Source organism: Aptenodytes forsteri, unplaced genomic scaffold, assembly GCF_000699145.1.
Source record: "Aptenodytes forsteri isolate BGI_AS27 unplaced genomic scaffold, ASM69914v1 Scaffold81, whole genome shotgun sequence".
NCBI classification, from domain to species: Eukaryota; Metazoa; Chordata; class Aves; order Sphenisciformes; family Spheniscidae; genus Aptenodytes; species Aptenodytes forsteri.
Window position 1 is genome coordinate 6172980 of NW_008795259.1, and position 24541 is coordinate 6197520.

A 24541-nucleotide genomic window follows, 5' to 3' on the forward strand; every position below is an offset into this window, starting at 1 on the left:
GGATGAGCCTTGTTTAATATACACGGCCATGTCTTAATCCCTGTGTAAGAAGACATGAGGTCAGAATCCATATTCACTGTGTCTTCTTGTTCTTGGAAGCAATTTGGAAAAAGGACAAACCAGAGCCGTAGTAGGCCGGATAACTTCCTTCTGGCTAGATGTGGAGTCATTAACAAATGGAGCATCAGCAAAAAGCAAGCACAATCATACTTCACTTCCTTCAGGGAGCCACAAGAGTGGGCTGCTCTTTACAGACAAGCGAGCCAGGGGCTAAGGATGACAGCAAGGCAGGCACGGACAGTGCCCTCGTTGACAAGGGGCATAGTACTGTGGGATGCTGAACACAGAAAACAGAGGGGGTCTGATCAGAGGCAGTAGGCAGGGTCAGCCAAGAGTCCAGATCGCCAGGCAAGCCCATAGGGATGAGGCAGGCCTGAGGTCAAGCCAGGAAGTCAACACGTCAGATCAGGTCAGGATCAGCAAAGTCCATGGCCAGCCAGAGGCACAGCTGCAAAGTAGCCGAGGCAAGGATCAAGGGCAAGGGCTGAGCATAACCACAACTCCTGAGTAAGAGAGGGGCTAGGGGAAAGGCATCTTTCATCTTGTTCTCACAAAGCTCTTTTCCAAGGTAACACAGCTGCACTGCATCAGAGCTACCCTAGAGCACAAGTGGCTAAACTCTGATGAGAGCCCTGAGAAGCAGCGTGACTCTTTTCTGTGTCTATACAAAGCTGAATGCTCCCACCCTTTTGTGGTCTCAGCATTACTGAGGGAGAGCACCCACCAGGAGAGACATTTGTTCAGATTAGGTGCTGAAAGTTTTTTGCAGCCCTGTGTACATCTGTAGAGATGAATTTAACACATCTCCAGGGACATGAGCAGTCTAGCACAATATACTTAAAAAAAATTCTTACCCTTATTTTAAATTTTCTCCCTCAGTTTTAATTAATTTGCACGTGGTGTTCTAATGAGCTCTGATGCCATGGGCTCCGGAGCATCGTTTACGGGAGAGGTTTTGTATCACAATGAAAAACCACCATCTTAACACAAAAGTGCTAACAAAAGTAGCAAAATTGAAGGAAAAACGGAGCCATTTACTTAGCTGCAAGACATCAGGCCCTTTTGGAGGCTACGATGAACTTCCAGCCTCTACTTAAAAACAAGATATGGTAGTTTGTTTCGGTAGCAAAAATACCGTAGACAGACTAAAAATACCACAGACTACCAGCTCTTGAGTAGAGAGCAGTAAACGTCTGTGCTTTTGTTATGCAGCTTCTGCCCATTAACTGTTTAGTTCAGAGCCTAACAAAAAAACCCCACACGTGATGCACCTACTTCCCAGTGCCCCTCTGGTACTTCTAGTCTCCAGCATTCTTATGAAAGAGAAAAGGACAGAATTTAGTAGCGCTCCGATGAATAATTTGTTATGGAAATTCAATAGGATTTGCAAAAAGTTCTTGTAAATAAATGACACGTACCAACAAATGAAATCCCATACATATGGCACTTTGTGTGCTAGATCCTAGCCCAATTTAAACTCTGCAAATCAAGGGAGCTAAACTAGTACCTGCTGAGGCTCTAAACCCACAGAATTCTATCCTTATTGCAAGACTGTTTCAAAATCTCCACATGGGTAGAATTTTGTTACCCACTCTGTATGATCTTGCTTTTCTCCCAACCTAATTTGATTGTATTAAATAAAAGAATGATCAAGATTGAAGCGGAACAAAAATCATCAATAGTTTCCTTTCATGATATAACTGAGGCTGGGAGGTTAAGATTTTCAAACACTTACTATTCAAATACATCATTTGATTAACGTTGAAATTTTTGGTTGATTTTGCAGCTGCCCAAGGCTTTGTAGCAAACACACATCACATAGTGGATTAAAACTCATGTATTCCTAGTGACAGTAACCAGCAACCCAACCACTTCACTATTTGTCTGTCAGCTGATTTCCCATTCCACCCCACCCCCCCAAGGTAAAACTTGCTACCAGTGAGGTCAAGGCAAAATACCCTTTGAATTTGAAGAGGCAAGGGCTTCTACTCTAACTTTGTTTGTTTCTTTGAGAGGGGAAAAAGGGTCAAATTAGAGTTTGCTACCCCTCCCCCCAGATATTTTCACAATTCAGGAACAAAACCACTACAGAGATGGGGAGATCTGATAACATTTGCAGAAGAAAAAAGAAAATTCAAAATGCATGACAAAGTCTTTTACAAATGGAAATATCAAGATAGATGGAAAATCCTTTTATAAGTATAAATCATAGAATGGCTTGGGTTGGAAGGGACCTTTAAAGATCATCTAGTTCAACCCCGCCTGCCATGGGCAGGGACATCTTTCACTAGATTGGGTTGCTCAAAGCCCCATCCAACCTGACTTTGAACATTTCCAATGATGGGGCATCCACAACTTCTCTGGGCAACCTGTTCCAGTGTCCCACCACTCTCACAGTAAAGAATTTCTTCCTTATGTCCAATATAAACCTACCCTCTTTCAGTTTAAACCTGTTGCCCCTTGTCCTCTCACTATAGGGCAACTTGTTAGTGTCCCACCACTCTCACAGTAAAGAATTTCTTCCTTATGTCCAATATAAACCTACCCTCTTTCAGTTTAAACCTGTTGCCCCTTGTCCTCTCACTATAGGCCTTGTTAAAAGTATCTCTTCATCTTTCTCATAAGCCCCCTTTGTACATTGAAAGGCCACAATCAGGTCTCCCCAGATCCACCTCTTCTCCAGGCTGAACAACCCCAACCCTCTCAGCCTTTCCTCATGGGAGTGGTGTTTCAGCCCTCTGATCATTTTCGTGATAACTAAACCTAAGCATCACAAGAGTTCTGGCAAAGCTTCTGCTAGCGTACAGAACGTATAAGCTGATCTCATTCTGATGCTGAAGTGATACTTTTGTGATGGCACAGTAAAATTAACTGTCAGATGTATTTGCAATGCATACAAGAATTGGAACACATTAGGGTTGCCATGGATTTGAGTCACTCACTCCCTTACTTTTACTTTCCTGAACGGTGATTTCCTGCATATAGAAAATTTTCTAGCTTCTGCCACATACCAGTAGTCTTTGTATCTCCGAATGTGGTGTAGTACTCCTGCTCATTAAGTAATTGAAAGTGAAAGCTATAGAATTTAAAGGGGACAGGGAATAAGAGCTTTTCTCTATCCACAGACACACACCTCAACCTGCCTGTGGGTGCACCCATCCACTATATGACAGGGTATGCACCCATATGTCAAAAGCCCTGTTTTACACTTACAAAAGAGGGGTGTCTTTATCAACTTTATTAACTAACCTATAGGTGCAAGCATGATAGTGCCAGGCATATGCAGTGTTTTGAACTTTTCTTATCTAAAGTCTATAAAAAGATTTTTTGTTTGTTTGTTTGTTTTGCACTGATGCTCTTCGATCCTTCCAGGTCATCTTGGGAGTAATGCCAGGGAAGAAAGCACAGGCTGCCTGGTCCTTAGAGCACTCTGGAGCAACACCACACACCTTCAGGCACACAAATCACTTTGGTGAACCAGTGGTTCTGCAGTATGGCCATAAACGCAGTAGTCTGCAGGTGACAGAAGAGCTTGCACATTAGATGCAGATGGAAATTTCAGCATGTGGTGCCTTCATTATAGCTCCCTTTGGAGCTATAGTGGAAAAAGATAGATTTGGTTGTCATTCTTTTCCTTAAAGTGCTTGGGATCTGATTTTACTTCCATTTTCACTGGTGTAAAGGGGGGGAATCTATTAATGTTATTGGGTTTTCATTGACATAAAGCTGGTGTAATGAATGGAAAAAATTACCCTGTGGCTCAGCATTTTCATTTTGGAGAGTTCCACTGGCAACTTGATCCAAACACACATACAAGGTTGGGCTTGACTCACTGATACTGCCTTTCAAAGTTATTTGGTTCCTTAATTGCAGAATCCAGAACATTATATTTCTTATATGTGAGAACATATTGTGACAACCTAATTCAACACTGAAAATAGTAGTACAGTTACAAACTGATCTTTTTATAGAGGAAAAAGAAAATATGGTTTAATTGCAATTAAACAGAATGCTAGTGTTCCGTTTTCCCCTTAATAAAGTAAGAAAGTGTGGAGCAAAACTCAAGAGTTTTTACTCATCACATTCACAAATGTACAAGTAGAGCTGGCTGGAATATTTAGTCATATATGAGTCATGGCAATATAAGATCTCAAAGGCTGTGTAAAAAAAAAATCAGGTTGGCTTTGTTGAAATTTTATTTTAGAAGACACTTTGTAAATAACTAATAAAGCCAGGATGATTGTTCTGCCACTTGCAGAATGAGATAGTTTAGTTTGAATTTACTTTATTTAAAAACTGTAAAATAAGAGAAAGCAAACAGAAAACAGCTGATTGTTTCACTTGACCCAGACCAGTCTTCTGGATTTCATTCCAATTTGGAATGACAGCAAGTTTATAAATCCTTTACTAATACTTCTGCAGAATTACTGTTTTTACTTGATTTGCTTTTTTTGATTGCCTGACAAATACTTTTTCAAGAAAAATCCTTAGGAGAGTTAAAATTTGGGGCTTGCATAGATGTGAAGGACAAAAGACAGCACTATGGATATTTTGATTGACATCCTCTGTAACAAAGCCCTATGCAGTTATTTCTACATCAGGCCCATGCCAAAATTCCTGCTTGAATAACAGCCTCTCTTCTGGAAAGGTTTAGAATCTTCAAGGGATGGAGAATCAAGGTCTTTCTAGACAATTTTTTCCAACACAAACTATTACTCTCACCATCAAAAAGCATACTTAGTTTTTCTGTTGATGTATCTTTGTTGACCTGTTTTGGAATAGTATCTCTTTGACCTCTTTTATTGTAGGATTTTTCCCATTTATCTCATCATGTCCCCAAAGTCTTTCAGTTTTAAGGAAGGCTAGAATAACGTTACCAAACCTCACATTTGAGCTATGTCCTTTCCCTCAATTGCAGGCATTACAACTGGCAGAGTCAAAATTGATGCTGTTCAGAGCAGATCCTTTGTCCACTTGCTCTGGATGGGTTTGTATGAGTACTTGTCATTTACTACTTCACACGATGTGACATCGGCAAATTTTACCAGCAGTATTTCTACATCCAGTTTCCAAGCATTAAACTTCTATGCAGTTGTTTACTGAAAACACGTTCTCCTTTAAATTCACTACCAAAGTCCCCCAATAAAATCACTCTTTGATAATGCCTCAGTTGACAATCTACTTATTATTCACCTTTTAATATGGACTACATTGATCACAAAATTTGGCAGTCTCTTTTTTAGGTTGCTGTGTCAGACAATGTCAGAAACATCTTACAAAATTCTATAACCAAATTTATATCTAATCTCTGTTTCTCTGCCTTGGCTAAAACCAGTAACTTACAAGGAAGATGTAAGCACTTTTTTCCCCACAGAATTCTGTGGGAGTTGAGACATTCATCTTAGTATGATAAGTTCAAGCCCTTAATAAGATCACATGAAGACACAGTGACTTCAGTGTATTCCAAGAGTTTCAGTACATTTTGGAATTTGTTTAGAAATTCATCCATCTGTTGCAGATTATTTTCTGCAGACCATAAATCTTGCTTGCAAATCCCAGCTACAGACTTAAGCCTGACCTAGCATCATTCTTGCACTGCTCCATGATGACATAGGATCTTTGCACTATGGCTGATAGTGCTGAGATACCACGGACCTCAGAGGCATGAGTCAGCAGGGCTAACAGATGTCCAGATAGGTTACTAGACAGTAGCCAAGAGGAAGTCTACTCAAATAATATTTCATGTAGGTTTTAAATGTCTGTAGATTTATTAATTGATCTCTGTTAAAAGACACATAGGGTTTGGAATTTAGTTTCAGAGGTACAGGGATTAGGATGGATGCAAGTGAGATGCATACAGTTTATTCTCATTTATTTTATTTCAGGCATTTCACTCGTATAAAAATTCTTTTTCTCAGCATTTCTATGTTTTAAATGTACCTATATTTTGTCAGTCTTGAGTGAATTCTTCCTAGATAGTTAGAGAAAAATTTTAAATTATGTAAGAAATCAAAGATATAGGACCGATTTACACAGCTTGGTTAGCAAACAATTTATGGGAAATCCCTATTCTAAGATTAGGCTCTTATCACTTCCTCAAAGGGTGAAAATTGCTCTGTAGCTTAACATCAGAACAGGTAACCCAACACAGAAGAAAAACCTCACTGGTTCCAACGCCGGCTGCTTGTTCAGCCTAAGGTGTTCTGCAGAAGCTATGATTGCCATTAACTTTTTTCAAAAAACAAGCATGAGTCCCTAGGCACCCAGAGCCTGCAGGGTCAGGACGCATCAGGACAGACTTCTTACATGTACCACTGACTTGGTGGTGGCCATCTGCAAACTTTCACAGCCCTGGGCTCCTGCACCAGCCTGCAGCTCCCAGATCCCACTGTTCAACTGTCTTGGCTCACAGTAGCAGCACACTGCTCTTGAAACCAGGAAAACATCTCCTGAGGACTCCAAAGTCTCCAGTTTAAACTGAGGCTTTCAAAACATCCCAGGTACCTCTCACAGAAAGCTCCCCCAGATGACCAGCCACCAGGATGGGCACTCAGGCACCCAGCTGTGCCGGAGCCACCACAGGCACAGCTGGCCTCCAGCCTCTGCTGGCCAGGGCGCACTTATATGCCTAATGAGCTTTAAAGTCCAGCAAACTGAGCAACCAGTGTTCACATTCTTCTCAGTTTCACCCCTGTTAGTCTTGGCCAGCAGACAGGGGAGGTGTCCTTCGTGTGGGGAAAGCAAATGGGAATGCAAGGGAAACGTTTGAGTGTCATGGTCCACGCAGGGAGCTGATTCACTCTGAACCCAAGTGAAGCCAGCACCACAGGCTGAACAGTCTCCAGCTGGGGGAATTTTACTTAACTCATTGCGAATTGACACCAACTTTTACTTACAGATTTGGGCATTGGGAAAAAAGAAAACAAACCATTAAAAAAAGGCTTGGGGAAACACCTTTTGTCCTCCTTCCTGAGGCTCAGTTCAACTCCAGCTCCAATCCTTACCACCCTCCTAGTGTCACATTACCTCAGTTTTGCCCTGCACTGCACTCAGCCCTTGGTTGTGGCAATGGGTGGCATGGGAGGTTTGGGGTCATTTTGTGCCTGCCTCTCCTCCGTGCCTCTTACTTTCCTCCGTTGCTCCTTGCTTCTCCCTGCTCCTCTGCCCCCGTGTGGGTCACCCGCAGGCTGCAGTCCCTCAGGGGTACCTGCTCCCATGACTGCATCCCCAGCCACATCACCACAATGTCCCTTTCCACGGGTCCTCACTGCCACCAGCTGCCACTCTCTCGAACATGTCTACACAGAGGTGCCACACAGCCCCTGCCCCCCCAGCTGCAGGTTTGGCACACAACAGGCCCTTCACCAGAGTGCCAGAGCTGGTCAGAACCAGCTGTGACCGGCTGGGGGCAGCCCCCGGCAGCGCTGGGTGCGACACTGCCAGCCACAGCCAGCTCCCTCACGTGAAGTTTCACCTGGGCCAGGAGGCAGGTGCTCAGCCGACCCCTCCTGCTCAACGCAAGGCAGGTAGAAGAGGGCTCTCCGTCGGTGAAGCTGCCCTGCATGTGCCTGGCCTCGTGGACAGGCCGGTGCAAGCATTCGGCTGGAACGGCAGAGCTGATGGCCAGACGTGGAGAAATGACACTGGGTTCAAGCACGTCCCACTCTTACAGAAGTAAGAGTCAGAATATATAGTTTAGCTGTTGCTGCAGCAATGCACATCAAAACCCAGGATTTCTCCTCCCCTCCAGTTCGTTTTTGTTATTAACTTTTAAATGAGAAATCCAGCTACAACAATTGTATTTAATTTGGATACATGGTATTATTTACACTGTTCAATAAAACAATTGATTTCAATCAATTGCACTTGAGCTTTCTCTGGGTTTTAAAAGAAATGGATAATTCACCATAACCAGGTCAATTGTGGAATTCAGTAGGGGCGGGAAGCTGCATTTTGACCAGGATTGGACCCTCCCAGGGTGTGAGAGGCATTCACACAGCTAAACACCTTCATGGGGAGCCTTTCCAGACCACTCTGCGACTCCAGAGGGGCTGGTGCAGTGTAACGAGGCATGAGCAAACAGCATTGTGTAGCCTTGTGATAAATTTTGGTGGCCCTAAGCAGAGAGCTGAGGAAAGAAGAGTTAAGACAGAAGGAGCCTTCCCTTCCCACTGTTTTTAAGTGTGGAGAAAAGCACACTGATCTTCCCAAAAAAGGGTAAAACACATACATCCCATTCTTTCTAAACAGGCAAGTGGACATAGTGGGTTTTAAGCTACATATGCCCACGCCCTGCACAGCACATGGGAGGAGGAAAAGAACAAACAATCCCCCTCCCTTCAGCTCAACCAATCTGTCACCTCTTTTCCCTTTTGGGGGAAAAAGTGCATAAAGTTTGCCTGTATTTAATTTCTACCAGTACTTAAGAGAACACAATAACTGCCATACTCCTACTGAATCTCAACCCTAGTTCAGTATCCTCTGTACAACACTGGTTATTAACAGTGGGTTAGAAGAGAGATTACATGAAAAAATTCAAGTCCTGGGTGATTCTTCCTTTGGTATACCCATTGATACTCTCAGTACCAAGATGGGGTCACTTATCAGCTACAGAGATCTGAAAGTTAACACTGTCAGAAAGCTGAAACGACCACGTGGTTCTGACACCAAGCTGGAACCAGGCAGTGTGATGGAGTTTTGGAAGACCCGCAAAGAGCAACTTGAAACTAGAGCTGCTCTACAAATGACTATGAACAAATACATCCCAAAACATGTGAACCAAAGTCATAAATATAAAAGGGAAACTGAACCAACAGAAGGCAATTGTTTGGGTTTTTTTATTTTGTTTGGTTTTGGGTTTTTATTGTTGTTGTTGTTCTTTGGGGATTTTTTTCCCTGATTGTTTGTTAAACTCTGGTAGGTTAATTTGGAATGGCTGTTCCTTCCACAGAACTGAAACAGCGAGAGCCACTAAAGTCAAGGGATACTTCCTATGGGCTTCAATAAGACTTCCATTAACGTTCAAAATAAATAAAGAAAACCAGAAATCTGTAAAATCCCCTATCTTTCTCAATACAAGAATCTATATTAGTCACATGCAAACAGGTGATGCCCCTGGGATTTGGATTACAAGCCCATCTAGCCCACAATTTAGTCTCCAACAACGGCTGGAAGAGAAACTTAAGGAAAAAAATAAAGTATGAGAAATAGGATAACCAGAGGCTGACTTTCCCTCTGATAGCCTTTAAGTATCTGCCAAACTTCCATAAAAGCCTTGAAATAGTCTGATCTTAAGTTTATACCAGCATCTATTTTCCAGGCAATTCTGTTTTCCATTATTCATTCATTCCGTGTAGTTCCCTGACCATTGAATCCATCAGGTCCAAATGAGAGACATTTAAGTAGGGCAATACGCAGATTCGAGCATGAAATCGTCGTGTACTCTTCAGAGGCTCTTCCTTTTACTTCTGCCTTTGTTCTGTATCTGGGACTCCTAACCTGGAGGGCTGTATTGCTTCCCTCTCCTTTATCTCACCAAGAAAGGAAAAAGAGAGCCTCCCCAAAACCCCCACACCCTCTTTCCTTTTCACAAAAAAATGCCTTGTACCTACCATTGTCAATTACATCACCTGTATGCTTGGATTCTTTCAGTATGTTAGTATTGCCATAGAAGTGTAAATATAGAAGCAGGGGTTCTGCTATATTTTCTATATTTTCACAGCATAATTCAGAACAGAATACAATTTTCAAAGCAGAGCCCTTTAATTGGCATGATATATAATTAACCAACTGGAGTTACCTTTTTTGTCTTACAAGTGTAAGCTAAGATTTGGCTTGCATCTAGAAAGACAGAGTAAAGTTTCAAGTTTTCATGTCTGAAATAGTTTAATGGACAACATAATTTTTCAATTTAATTAATGTAGCCTTCTTAAAGGCAGTGTGAAGTAGTACAGGCAAAAACCTCAGCTGACATACATTGGCGTAGGTTGAGTAAAGCCAGTGCTCTCGGATTAAATAATTGCGGAGATGTAGAAAAACTAAAGAATATTTATAGATGCTACCCACAGGGACATGGATGCATACACAACTGAAACTAATAATTAAAAAGCTTATAAATCTCTATAGTTTGCACTCCAGTTTTGTGAGGAGGAATACATAACTAGAGAAACAAGTCAAAAGCATCCTTTTTGTCTCATGTGCTAATCATCTTAGCTCAGATTCTTTCAGAACGTGTGAGCTTCCTCTCATCCTTTTCCCAAAATAATTATAGTGCAAATCACCTCCGATTTTGCCTGCGAGAATTGGTCAGATTAAGAAGCGTGGGTAGACAGGACAACTAAGAAATTCAGAGTTACCATTCTGAGAATCCTTAACCCAACCCAAGAGACTCCCAAGTCCTAAAATTGGGACAGCCCCAATACCAGTTAATTTGAAGTGTTCTATAAATGTGTGCTCTTTTAAAGCTCTATATTTGACTATCTGTTTCAAAGTTCACTTTATACAGAGAAGAGGGATTTATTTGTAGGAATGTTTTGTGGGAATGCACTTTTGCCTCTGCTCACATGGGAACAAGGATATTTGCTACTCACGCTATCTACCACTGATTGTTTTGCTTTAGAAATTTCAGACATCCAAGCTGAACCAACAATAAACACTGGATGCAAAGAAAAGCCAGCAATCAGAACAAACAGACTGAAGAGAATTATCACACTGAAAATTGTTTGATCAGACTATTTGGTAAAGTCTTATAAACAGTGGAAGAATCCAAAATGCTAATCAACTTGCAACCAGAAAAGAATTTCCATCAACTTACTGGTTGGTACCCAACAAATTGACCAGATTTCACTACCAGATTTCAGAATTATCCTTACATAATAAGTATGGTGGCAACCCTAAGGGGATATGACCTCCCCAGAATCCTTGTCTGGATTGGATCGCCATCTCCTTTTATCTTTCTTCTTTCTCATCTGAAATCTGAGGTCAGCACAGCAGGATAGAGAGCTCCTACTAATGAAGCAAGTTCTCTTTCTTCTACTGCTCTCTGGGATATTAACATGCCTTAGCACAAGAGGAGAGCTTGCTCTCCTCTTTTACTACGTCTACTTTCTCCGTACATACAGGACTTGCACAAGTTAGTCCACAGATCAAAAGTCCAACTTCACCTTCAGTCTTTTTAGTGATTTCTGCTTCAGCTGACTGACCAGACCAAAACCAACAGTTCTGCAGTAGTTAAACAGTGGGAGAATACTTCATCTCTTATCTTCTATGGAAGCAAAGATTTGGAAGCAAACATCCAGTTCAGTGTGGAAACGTAGACTAAATTGAATCTTCCAGATTCCAAATATTTTTTTTTTAACTGTATCTTTCTTGAAGTTATCCTCCATGCTGGAAATATTTTTTTTCTTTAAGGAAGCCAGTGATGGGAATTGTTTACTACTTAATAATAATTCTTATTCCTGTATAAATTGACACGTTATTTGCTACAACATTTTCCATCTCATTTGCGTGCTATTAACTGAAGCATTAAGTCAATCTAGTTAAACTGGACTGCTGTCTTATTGCGTAAGTTAACTTTGGTAAAAACCTGGGCAAAAATTTCAAGTTCACCTACTTAAACTTAAGCACATGCAACCATGTTTTTGATCCCTGGTAGAAGCATCCTCTGTTCATTCTGGCATGGGTCCGTAACATCAAACGCATCCATGAAATTGAGAATTGTAGCTGTTCAGTACATTGGGGCAGGGGCCAACATACAGGGATACAATCCACAGGACATATAGAAACACAGCTTTTAAGCTTAGATCCTTGGAATCAGTGGAGTGAGACATTCATATTTTTTTTTGGATCTGGGCCTTACTTCAGTTGGGCAACTTTGATTTAGGTGAGCACCTATACTAAATAGCCTATTTTTGCAAATACGGTTAACGAACATGATCCAGAGTTGGGGAAACCAACTAAAAAGTAAAATACTGCTGGTATTTTACTCATCTCATTCCATGTGAAACTGTCTTTCAATTTATATCTTATCTGCCACTCTAAAATATATACATCTAGCGTTTAAGACATTCTTTTCTCCTCCTTATGAGCATCATCTCTCACTGTATCTATTTACATGCCATGTATTGCACCAAAAAATGCCCAGCACCTGAGAATTAAAATGTGTATTCCCACATTTGGCAGTAACTACTGCAGTAGGAATGGAATTGGCATTTTGTTGTAATTGAAATGCACAACTCTAAATATTTATCATTTATTATATCTACCTCCACCCCAACAGTTAAGCACTATGGGTCAGACTACTCTGCAGGTTATTATATCATTATGGTATTGATTTGCATTTTAATTACAAGATTCAATTTTAAAGAGAAAAATGGGAAAATTCCACAATTATTAAGGAAGGAAACTGCTTCTTTCAGGCATGACAGTTGTTAAAATGAGCAAGGCCAACAGCAACAAGAGGCAAAAAATTCTTCCTGCACTAAAACATGGAAATATAGAACAGGCTTTTATTCTGTCTCCTCCAACCCTGGGAAATGTTTGCAGTATACATTGATGCCCACAATAGTCAGGTAAAGACATTCTCCTTGTGGTCTGCTACACGCAATAGTTATTCCTTGCTGTCACACTCTGACTAGTGTGTGAGTCAGGAGGCAGAAAAAGAACAGAGAAGCTAAAGGACAGTTCTAGTAAGGACTTCAGGGAAGATGAAGACCACACAGTGTTATTTACATACTGCTTTTTTGCAGATGGGAACTTTGTGGCTGGACGTGTTGGAGCAGATCTTAATCTTGGCCTTCCAGATTCTCAGGTGAGGGCTCTGAAAATTCTGGCTATGGGCTGTTCTGGTCCTTCTTCCCATGAATTTCAAGTCTTGTATAAGATTCTGGTATTTATGACCTGGCATTTTCTAGTCTTATGTTAGTTCGCAAGCAATTCCCTACCCAACAGAAAATGCATCAATAAAAACAGGGTGCTAAGGATGCTAGAGGGTTGTACCTTCATTAAGACAACTCAAGTCAATTTGAACTCTCATTATTCATTTGATCATACAACAACTGTGTTCCTGGTATCATCCACATCAGGAGTTCATTCAGCTCTGGTCTGATTGGCACGCTGCCAGTAAACAAGGGATTTAAGGGTAGGTGGGTCCTTGGCATAGGGGATAAGAACTCCCATATTTGGCAACAGAATTCAGACACATTTAGTCCACAAGACAAAAGTTCAGATGTCTTTCCTTCTTTACATCTAATAGACCATCTGCACCTTAAAAAGATTTAAATACCGTACTCTCTAAGCTATTGCTCAAGAAAAAAAAAAATGGATGCAGGCAGAAGGGGAAAAGATAATATGGGAGAGAGCTGGCAGGGAGGCTTCACCCAGCAGGGGCCAGGAGACTCCTCATGTAAACAGTGAGCATGCAGAGCCAGACCTCAGGGGGACGGAAAGTAAGGCTTTTCCTGGGGACCCAGACTAGATTGTATAACAATTGCTGTGATTTAGGAAGCCACCAACTTACTGGGTTGAAAATGAGACTAGAGAAAAGGGTTCACCCTGAAAGAACACAGAACTGGAGGAAGATACAGGTTTGTAAGTCTATTTTATTTCCACCTCACTTTTTATTTTCTCTACCCTTTAAGAAGTTTGCTTTTCTAGTTTATATTTGATCTCTATGACTAGAAACCTCACTTTTAAAAAGGTTCAGGAAATCTAGCTGAAAGCTCTGGGCCCCTGGAGGATCATAGCAGTAACACCTTGGTAGTTTTTTTATTCAAAGAAAACATCTATAAGCCAGTGCTATTTATTCCAAACAAATCTGAACCACTATGGAAGGATGCCTCTGTTCTTTGTTTATTACTGTGCAAGCTTCTTTCAATTACAATATATTTGCTTTATTACAGATTATTCTAGACCAGGAGTTGAACCCAATTAAAAAAAAAATCCTTGTTCTACTTGGCCCTGAATATTGAGATTAAGATCTGATTCCCAGAAATGGGCCATATTCAGTGGATCAATATATATTTATCTTCATATATACAGTAATTAATGAATAAGAATAACACTGAAACTTTAAGAAATAAACAATGTAGCTTTTACTACTGTAGATAGCATGTGTCTTTAAAACAGAATAAAGTTAAAGGCTTGTTCTTTTCCTCAAATCACTTATATATCACATATATACTGGTTCTCACTGTTCTTATATATATATCACATATATACTGGTTCTCACTGAAACAAAGTAAAACTAATATTTGAATCAGCAGACTTACCTGATATGAAGAAGACTCTATAAACAGGGTCACCATGCATAAACCAGGAATGTTTATTCATTATAAAATAGATCAGTAATACAGCATATATATGCAAGACGCTGTACAATGACAGGAAATGCGTACTCAGCACATAAGCAAGTTACAGCTGTTAAGAGCCAAATACGTATGAACTACTGGATCACTGAAAACTAGTACCTTCTGGATAAAGCTTCCTACTCAGATTGACAGGAGATACCCCAACTCCTGTACTGTCTTACCAACCTTGAATGCTGCATCAGGGGGTGGCACAGACTATTGGTATGAAGCACTGAAACTATGAGAAGAAAGTTGTCCTCTGTTATTTTTCTAGTTGTTTTGAAATCGCCAGGCCAAAGTCCTTCTCAGGGACAGGTGCAGGTGTGCAGGGTCCTGCCTTGGATTTGTGAAGAGAAGCACTGAGAGGAGCATCTCTCTTCTACTATGCTATGGACAGAGAAACAGTGCTTTACTGTCCCATCTTCCCCCTGATGCTGGCCTATGGAAAAACTACATAGTGTACTAAGAAATTGGAAGATGACATAGGAAATTACAGTGTTCAAGGAAAAGTAAAAACCATCCTGCAAGTTTCAGACTAGCGTAACAGCACCTCTCAGATTTTGTCTATGCAAATTTGCACTAAATCAATTGAAAGTGGAGAGTTTTAAACGTTGATTTAAACCGGAATAAATCCCTAGAAATGCGGTTTGAAACTGGAATATACCGCTTCGGTTTAATTCAGTGAGCTACTGAGTTCAGCTTGGTCAATATTTCATTTATTAAATACCTGAAGACACCTCTCCAGCATGTTCAGCACCTAATACACTATTAACAGTGCATTTTAAAATTCAACAGCATTAAACAATCGATTCAAGGGGAGCTCACCCAGCTGCCTATTGAAAACTCCTTTTTCCATTTTGTCATTTCAGAGGTAGACCTTAGCCTGCCTAAGAAAGAGATTTTGCAGCAGGTCAGAAGCTCAGTGAAACCAACTCTAAGACAGATGTGTCAGCAGCAATTTAATTCAAGTTAATTAGGAAATCGAACAACAAAACAGTCTCAGCTGATCTAGTTAAACTTGTGTATTAAGCTTTTGAGAGCAAATGTATCTAGGATAGGATAATAGTCCAACTTTGTTACTGGGATACATGTGGCTTTTAGATAATGTGCAGCCAACTAATGAAGAGTTGTGCTTATCAGAGAATTTAATTTGGCTCTAGTGATATCATTCCAACTAAATAGATAATTTGCTTTACATATGAGCTTGATATTGTAAAACACCATAGCTACTACTGCATGAAAACGTTACTAGGAAACAAAGAGTTTGTAATTACCCATCTTAATTATGTCTCTATAATCAAAGTGAATGGATAAGTTAAAAGAATGAATTAAAAACCTGCAGTTTATCTTTTGGCTTATTAATACTACAATATAAGCACTTGTTTTAATATCTTTATGTTCTATCTTTAAAATTTTTCTTTATATAATATTATCTTAACATTAACCTAAATCTTAACAGCATCTTGAAACATCTGGAAACAGGAGGAATGACTTCTTCCTTCTCAGTAGTCATGACAAAGAACAGTTTTGCTATTCTCTTGCATGCCATCAGAACTCACATGGGAGAGTTCCTTTCCTACAAAATTAGCTCTATGAAGATGATAAACAAGGAGCTCCAAAGCAGTTAATTCACTCAGCTATTGCTCCAAGAGGCTATTTCTCTCCCTGCACAACTGCCCTACATTACCTCAGCATCTTCTGCAGATTCCAGTGGAGGAAAGTTTTCTGTCCTAATGTCAAACACAAAGTGCTGCAAGTCTGGTTTTCCTTATTAGGAAAGCTGAGATACAGATGGAAATTTTCCATGTCATGTCATGGATTTGGAGACCCAGGTGCCATTTATTTTAACCAAGACTCCAAGCCCCTTAGGCAGCTATGAGAGAGTCCCCGCCTACATAGCAGAAATAGTGACTATTCCTGGTCTACAGGAAATAAATGGGTCCTGACCACACTAAAATAATCAGTCTCCTTTCCATTGCCACATATTGTAATTTTAATCTTGCTGTCTAAGCTAAGCAAGAGGTAGTGCTTGCTTGTACAGCCCAGGGAGAGCAGCAATAAACAAACTGTTACTCAGACAATTCAGTCAGGCTTCTCCAAAGGTCTGTGGGGTGCACCAGCAACACTCCTCTTCGTGTGCACTGCTAGGGGAAGGCAAAGGCTTTTCATACATATTATTTACATCAAAGAGAAGTATCCCAGTACAGTGTTAGTTTTCTTCCTGAATGCTATTACACTTCATCTTCAACATGTGATCTTTAGCTTTTTCAATCCAAGTCTCACTCACAGCAAGATGAAAGATACGTTCACTCAAGAGAAGCTCAACAGCCAATAAACCATTCTAAGCAGACAATTCTTACAGAAAATGTTAAATGTTGAGTTCCTGATGCTCTTGTTGTACCCCTCCCAATGTGACCATCCCTATCACTAGATGCAACACATTCCCATTGGCTTTATGGCTCAAAACACATGTAATAGAGTGCTATTACTAATGAAAGAAAGTAAAATAACACTCCCCAGATTCTAGAGTCAGAGTTAGGCCTGAAAGGGAAAGATCATCTGTGGTCATTTCACCTCCAAGTTCTCTGCCATGGTTTGTCCACTCTGCCTGATGGAGTCTTAAGTTATGCTACGTTTTAACTGGCAGTGCTTACCTCTGGCATGTCAGCCTTTCAAGCCACTACCTTATTTTTTATTCTTTCTGAATTTTGCTCTGGGATGTGGTATACAGAAACCTTTACTTCCATTTTATTTTTTTTATTTCCTCTGATTGTTTACTACCACTCCTAATTCTTCTTTATCAGTGGTCATAGGCTATACATCTCAATGGCAGAGCTGTATCTCAAACTTCTCTAGATTAGACTGGTTACATACATACATTTCCCACTTCTAATGCAATTTATTTCAGAGAGCTCTGTGGTTTTGAACCAGACCAACACAAACTGAAGAAGTTAATTATCGATCTAATGTTGAGCTGGTAAAGTGAAGGGTGTACTGATGGAAAAGATACTCTTAGCACAAACTCTACAGAGCAGACTTCTTTGAAGGGCTGAGCACCATGGCAGCAAGATACACTGAAGTGTGAGGAAATTAGTGGAAAAAAATCTATGCACACCTCCTCCATACTCTTTGAAAACACCAGTTCAAGTTCATTTGTGGGACACTTTACAGTCTTCCGTGTTATCCCGAGAAAAAAAATTTTAGGAGTTATGACTCAGACTCCTGGTATATGTTACAAATTCTTCAATTTAAAACTAACTTCACAATTCAAGTGTTTTAATAGAGGGGACTAAAAGCATGGAAAGTGTTCAATTGCTGTTGAACAATGGAACTTCACTAAGGGTTTTGGGCTGGTGCCTTTTCTGACCAAGAAGATACACTACAGGTCATAAGTCTGTAAAAACTGGCAGTAGAAATGATTTGTTGCAGAACTACTAGCATGTCATTAGAGAAGGCCTTCAGCAGGACTGAGTATTGATTTTACTGTAAGGCTACATTAAAAAAAAAAAGAGTGGCAGAGGCAAGTCCTTTTCTTTTACAATACTGGTAAATGTAAGTTATTAACCTTGAATTATGTTTACAAAAGTTAAAAAAATAAATTTACCTAACTCTCATCTAGTTGCAAAATTCTTTTAAGTAGGAGTACTCTGTGAGGATGCTAAGAGGGACTTAATAATTAGGTGATCTAATTAACGCCACACAAAGGTTTGCAAACAAAATCTTTTCATACCACAGTTGAAAGCATCAAAAGGTTGCCTGTTGAGACAGCAAAGAACATTGCTGCTTGTCTTCAGAAAGCATAAGCAGGTTCAGTACCTTTTTAAAACATTCACCAAATATAACAAGGAGAGCATGATACATTATTTGACATAACAGTTCTAGAGAATGAGGCCAACTTTTAGGTATTCTTTGGAATTGTGCCATTTAAACTCATCCTCAGAGGACAGACATATCACCATTAGGGTTAATCACCACAATTTTTTTCCTGATTTAGCAAAATCCCTGGAACGAGCAGAACGATTGAGAATACCATGTTTGTTTGCTACAGCCATTTTCTACAATGCCCATGTGCAATATGATAGTCAACTGGTAGGAAGCTCAGATATAAGCAGGTAGTATGTCCTATTTAAAGTCAACTCTTGTCATGCAAGCAGATTTGCCAGTGAAAGTTCTGCCATCAAATTCACCTAAAAACAGTAATTAGTGCAGAAACCTATCACTACTATCATGCAGCTTTAATTTTCAAGAAGTCTTCTGGTGATTCCCTTGAGCCACTACCCTCTTCCCCACCCTCCAGCTGATTTCTTAATAGGAGGGGTTTCTTCAGGTCCTCACATAATCTACTTAAACCACTGAGAAATATAGGCAGTTTCACTGATCATGATAGGGACCTAAAAAGCCAAATTAAACCATGTGTCAACAAGTATGAATGAAGAAAGTTAAATTAGATCAGCCTGGTGTGCTAAAGACTGTATCTGGAGAGCAATTTACTGGCCTCTCCATGAAAGCATGAGGTTTTGTAAACCAGCTTCTCCAATGCAGGAGAGAAGAGTCATATGGGGTCTAAATATTTTGTAAGTTAAATATATATTTATATATATGTCATCCAGATTTCTGGACTATACTGACACGATCAGCATAAGTCAATAGTTTCTTTCAGAATTCTCTGCACAACAGCACAATGGTAGAGAACAAAGTTTGCCAGTGCTCTCAACTCCCACTGAACTGAAGGTGACATTAAAAACAGTGTCACAAATCAGCATTCACTTCATGTCTTCAAACCTGAACTTTAATTCACAGAAAGGAGACATTAGAAGCAACAGTGATGGGGAGTCCAAAAAAAAAAAACCACCCAAAACCCCCAACCTCCAAAAGATCAATAAATAACCTGTAATAAACAAAGGTGCAGTGGTTGAAAGAGTCAGGTACTTGCTTGTGCTATTAGCCAAGGGGGCATTACAGAGTCTTCACTACTAAGAAGCTTTGTGAGTTGATGAGAATCTTGAAACATTTAGCCCCTAAAAATCCCGTCTTTGATTTGTATGCTTATAAAAGTTCAGAGGGGATGATGCTGTTAAACAGTCATTATAACCTCCCAATCTCAAAACTGCCAAGCCTTTGGGGAGTCCTGTCTGCCCCCGGTTGTGTTAGTTACTAAAGAGTAATTTCCAGCATAACTTCAAATTACTCAAGAAAATCACGGTGAAGACCCTTTCCTTGAAACATTCTCTGTTCCAAAGGCAGAATAAAAGGTTGGGGTTAAGTCACTACAGCAGCTCTGTATCACATGAGGACTTTCTTCACATAAGAAAAAATAAAAATCTTCAACTATCCAGGTATGTGAGTTATAAAGAAGATTTGCACTGTAGGTTTGGGAGCAGAGCAAAAACTTCATGCAGTTGATCATTTAGTCTGCATACGCAAATCGTCTAAAGCAAATTGGGTAATGGCATATACAAAAAGCACTAGCATTTAATGAGTTTTAAATAAGCTCATTCATGTGCAAAAGCAAGGATGGCAGGTACAAATCAAGCACATGTTGCATATGTAAATTTCAAAAATCTATGTATGGAGAGTCACATGCACATATATAGACAACATCAGAAGCAGAAAATCCAGTTATAAGGAGGCATAAATCCGTAAGGAGCAGGTTAGTTAGACACGTGGGAGTGATCAACAGCAGATCACACATGATTACTAGATGCAGGAAGAAGAGGACTGAAGTGTTCAACTGAAAAAAGACCAAAGGGAAGTGAAGACAATTTAAATGCTAAAAGAATGAAGAGCAACTACACAGCCATAACCTATGACTAAGGAAGGGGAAAAAAAAGCCTAGAGAAGTACTTCAACTACAATTGTGCAAAGAAATTAGGAAAGTTTCTTTATGCCAGAATTCTCTAAGACAAAACATATCAGCTGAGCTGTCTGAAAGAAGAGCATGCACTGTTAAAGAATGCTGTGCAAGTGAATGTTGATATGAGAGGGTATAACATGTTTTGATTTTGATACAGAACAAGAAAAAGAAAAGGGATAATAATGGGGGAAAAAAATATATATCTAGGAAGAGAATAAAGTGAGACAAACCAGACTGTGAAGAAAAGAAAAATGACAATATAGCCAATGACAAATTAAGCAAAGGAGGAATAAAGAATTATCAGTGTGATTAGCCATAATGCCAAGTCCTAAGACATCTTCAAAGATAAGTCAGGTGCTTAATAGAAGAAGAAACTTGGGGGATGTATAGTACTTGGATAGGTATATTTATCTGAGCTAAGCAAAGAAACGTGCACAAAATGTAAGTTTCCACTGGTTACAAAGCCTCTGCACAACAAAGGGAAAGAATAATTCCTTGGTTATGAATGTGTCTAGGGCAGTTATTCAACTAGGTCAACATGTGAACAAACTATATGGATAAAGCTTCCCTCCAGTGTGGAAGGGGAATAGGAAAATCCATTCCAGCGTTGTTCAACATCTCCCACATACAGCCAAGTAAAGAAGTACTAAATGCACCCCCCTGAAATATCAACCGGGGGGGGGGAATCAAGTTTTTTGAAGACAAACATTATCACCTCAGTCAAAATTATCATTTCCTGGTTTCTATTTTTTTTTTTAATTTATATCAGCATCAGACCATGGTTAGTCACAGAATATGCTTCTACAGGAAACCTTGCAGAAAAGTCTTCTTAAGCAATGCAAGTTTTTTTTGTTAATACACATTCCCCAGGTCAAATCCACTCAGATCAGATTAGCATTCTGGTTTTCTTTGGCGTTTTGTTTTTTGTTTGGTTGGGGTTTTTCTTCCTCCTTGTATTTTGCTTCCAGAAGATGCTTCAATTACCATGGTCAATTGGATGAATGGGTCATCATCAGCAATTTACCACAGCTCAAATGACTGTTTCCTAATGTGCCTCAAGTAGCTGCTAATATTTATGATGTGTATTCCTGCTGTAAAATAGTAGCACAACTTCTGTGCAAATTCTCCACATGCAGTACACTTCTCTCCTTTCCACACCCACAACACTCCCTTTTCATTCTTGCCACCATATGGCTTCCTGAACCTAACTCCAGGTAGCTTTGCTCCAAGTTTCTTCCTGCACGTTAGTTCTATTATCAAAAAGTCAAATCCTCTGTAGGCTTTGTGCTACACCTAAAGCAAATGCTGGTGCTGTCATCTAACATCGCAAACCTGGTTAAGTGACATATAATATCTGTTTCCCCATGACATACTAACCTTGTGACAGACACAGCTGTGATTTATAAGGAAAATTTTTTTTTTTTAGGTAAAAAATTTGCATCCTACTCCTTGTGGCTTTTCTTAACCTCAGTGTAAAGTTCATGCCTCCGTTTTTCTTCACCTTATTGCCTTCCAGTATGAATAGACACACTTATGCTCACTGAAGAAGTGAGATTATGAAATTGTAATCCTGCTTTTGGTTCTTTGATGGAGTTCATCTGAATTTAGCTTTTACTCCACACAGAACAATCAAATGTTCAATATTTTTTACCCTGGCAGTGAACTGACAACTGACCTACATCTCTCCCAGGGGATGAGATTTTTAAAGGTGTTTTTATTCTCCATTGTGGGACCCAAAAATGGTTAAAGAAGGTAGAAAATGTTTTAAAACAGGTAGAAAATGTTTTAAAGCACAGTTAACACCAACTTTGTAATCTTTATTATCAAAGAGTAATTTGTCAACTCTGAGAAGTGCAGAGCAAGACACAAACAGTGAATCCAGCAAGAAGGAAGTACCACCAATGTCTGCTGTGTACACAGTGTGGACGTTCCCTCCACACTTTCAAAGACATGAAAAACGGGAAAACCCAGTCTAGAACTAGAAGGTATGCACTGGTAATGAACACAATGGAATTCAGAAAGACCAATGCAGAGAGAGGAGAAACAATACAAATCCAGAAAACAAAGGAAAGGTGAAGAGAGTCCTAATTTGTGACAGTTATTGTTATAGTGTATCCTACTGTCCAATGTCACAAAGCCATGAACTGATCTAAAATGATGGAAGGTAAAAAAGGACAGGAATTTCACATGTAACTTAGGACTTTTTTTTCAGTCTCATCAGGGAAAAAGGGAGATGAGCTTCTCTTAAACCAGAGAAGCAGTAGAGCTTCAGGACAAAACAACTCCAGAGTTTAAAAAAAAAGTTTAATCTATCAGTACCCCAATATAACTAAGGTATTAGAATATTTGTAACAAGAACTAATTTAATAAGAGATGGGGGCCAACTGGCCATTTTGGTCACTTTGGGATTATTAGAAACTTTATTTAAGGGATTGATTATAAAATGCCATTTCAGGAAGTAGAGAGAATCGGTTGAAAAAGCTTTCACTATTGCAGTATCCGGGATGCAGATCAGTTTCAGCTCTGGGTGGACCAATGGAACGTTTATCTCTGCTACATCAGAGATTCCCTGTGTTAAATATATCAAGGAAATTGTGCCTTTGATTAGTGGTCATTCAAAGAAGGTCCATATTTTCTCCATCTCTCTGCTAATACACTCTCACATTCCTCTCTGCAGAACAATCTGCTTTATCTCAAGCTTTGTTATGCTTGTTTTGTAGTAGCTGAATTAAAGAAAAAAACACAACACACAGTATTACAGTGAAACAGAACACTTAAATGAGGTTGACTGTGAATCATTTTTAAAAGAGATTGTTTACATGTAAACAATTTCATTACTTGCAGTAATTTATTATTTGTTATGATGCTGTATGGTCACTTGATCCATGTAAAATGCAATATAGAAGTCAGAATAGCAATAATTAGTATTTAAATGTGATTTTCATTATTTCAGTATACTTCCAATAGTATTTTGTCCAGATTATTTTAACACAGTGAAAAAATTTGTGTGCAAGTTATGTGTATACAGAAGTTAGAGGCAATGCAGGATTTGATGTCTGCACACAGTGTAACATTCTTTGTTAAAACTTTGAAGTACCATTATGTTAAGCAAAATGTATTATGATGCAGAGATTAAAATGCATTTTCAATTGATTCACATTTCCAATTAAATTTATGGGCAGCAGAGACATAATGATATTATCCACAAAATTGTACCAGATATGGTAATAGCACCCAACTGCATCTGTGCTGTAAAAAGTATAACAATAGTGTACTATCACTGGTTCTAATTACCTCCTATCCTTTAGAGAGTGGCAGGTGGCCAATGAAATGTGGATATAAAACCAGAATATAATCAGATGAAAGGAGATGAAGCTGTTATTGGCTTTTAGTTATGTAAATTAAGAATTTTACTCAACAAGTTATTTAGTCATCCTGATGAGTGGAAACATTCATTTGGAAGACTAATTATACAGTACTTACTATGATTAGAGCACCCAATTGTACTTTATTGTCTTTGTGACAGAAACATCTTGAATTATATTAAGTTAGTGGTGAGAATGTATTTTGTTTATTTCTTTTACAGGAAATCTCCAAAGAAAACCTAGTACAGACGAAAGCAATTGGCACAGTGGTGAACCTGTAGGAAATGCTCTCTCCTCTAAATTGGTTCTCTTTTGCTCTGCCTTTCAGACCTGCTTTGAGTCAATATCTTGCACACAGATGTACTCAACTACTAGAAACACAGTCTTTCAGATGAAGCACAATCAGAGGTCCTGATCACTTGCGGTCTCTTGAGATGGCACAGTACATTTGAAAGCATAGCAATGTTAGCTTGTATCCTACCAGGGTACCTTAGCTGCTAGGCTAAGCAAATAGCAGACCTACTTCCTCCGCAAATATTTGACTGAAGTATAAAATAAACTGTGACTTCTACTGTGCCCGTGACCATATCACATTTACTTCGTACAAACATGGTTATTTCCTACCACAAATACCCACTGAAAGGACAATTTTCACTTGGGTTTTGCCAAAGGGGAAAAAGCCTCCATTATGCTAATTTCTAAAAGGCTGTGTTACTTAACTACATGAGTCACTCAAACAAGAATAATAGCATTTCATGATTTGTCATGAACTGTGACTTACACAGGTGTGTAATCTACAAGCAATCCACACAACAAGAATAATTCACTAAGATATTTGTGTAAATTTTGCATCACAAGACCCAAAAAGTATTGTGTTAGTTCGTGTTCATTCCAAAGTGGAAGGAATTAAACCTCTG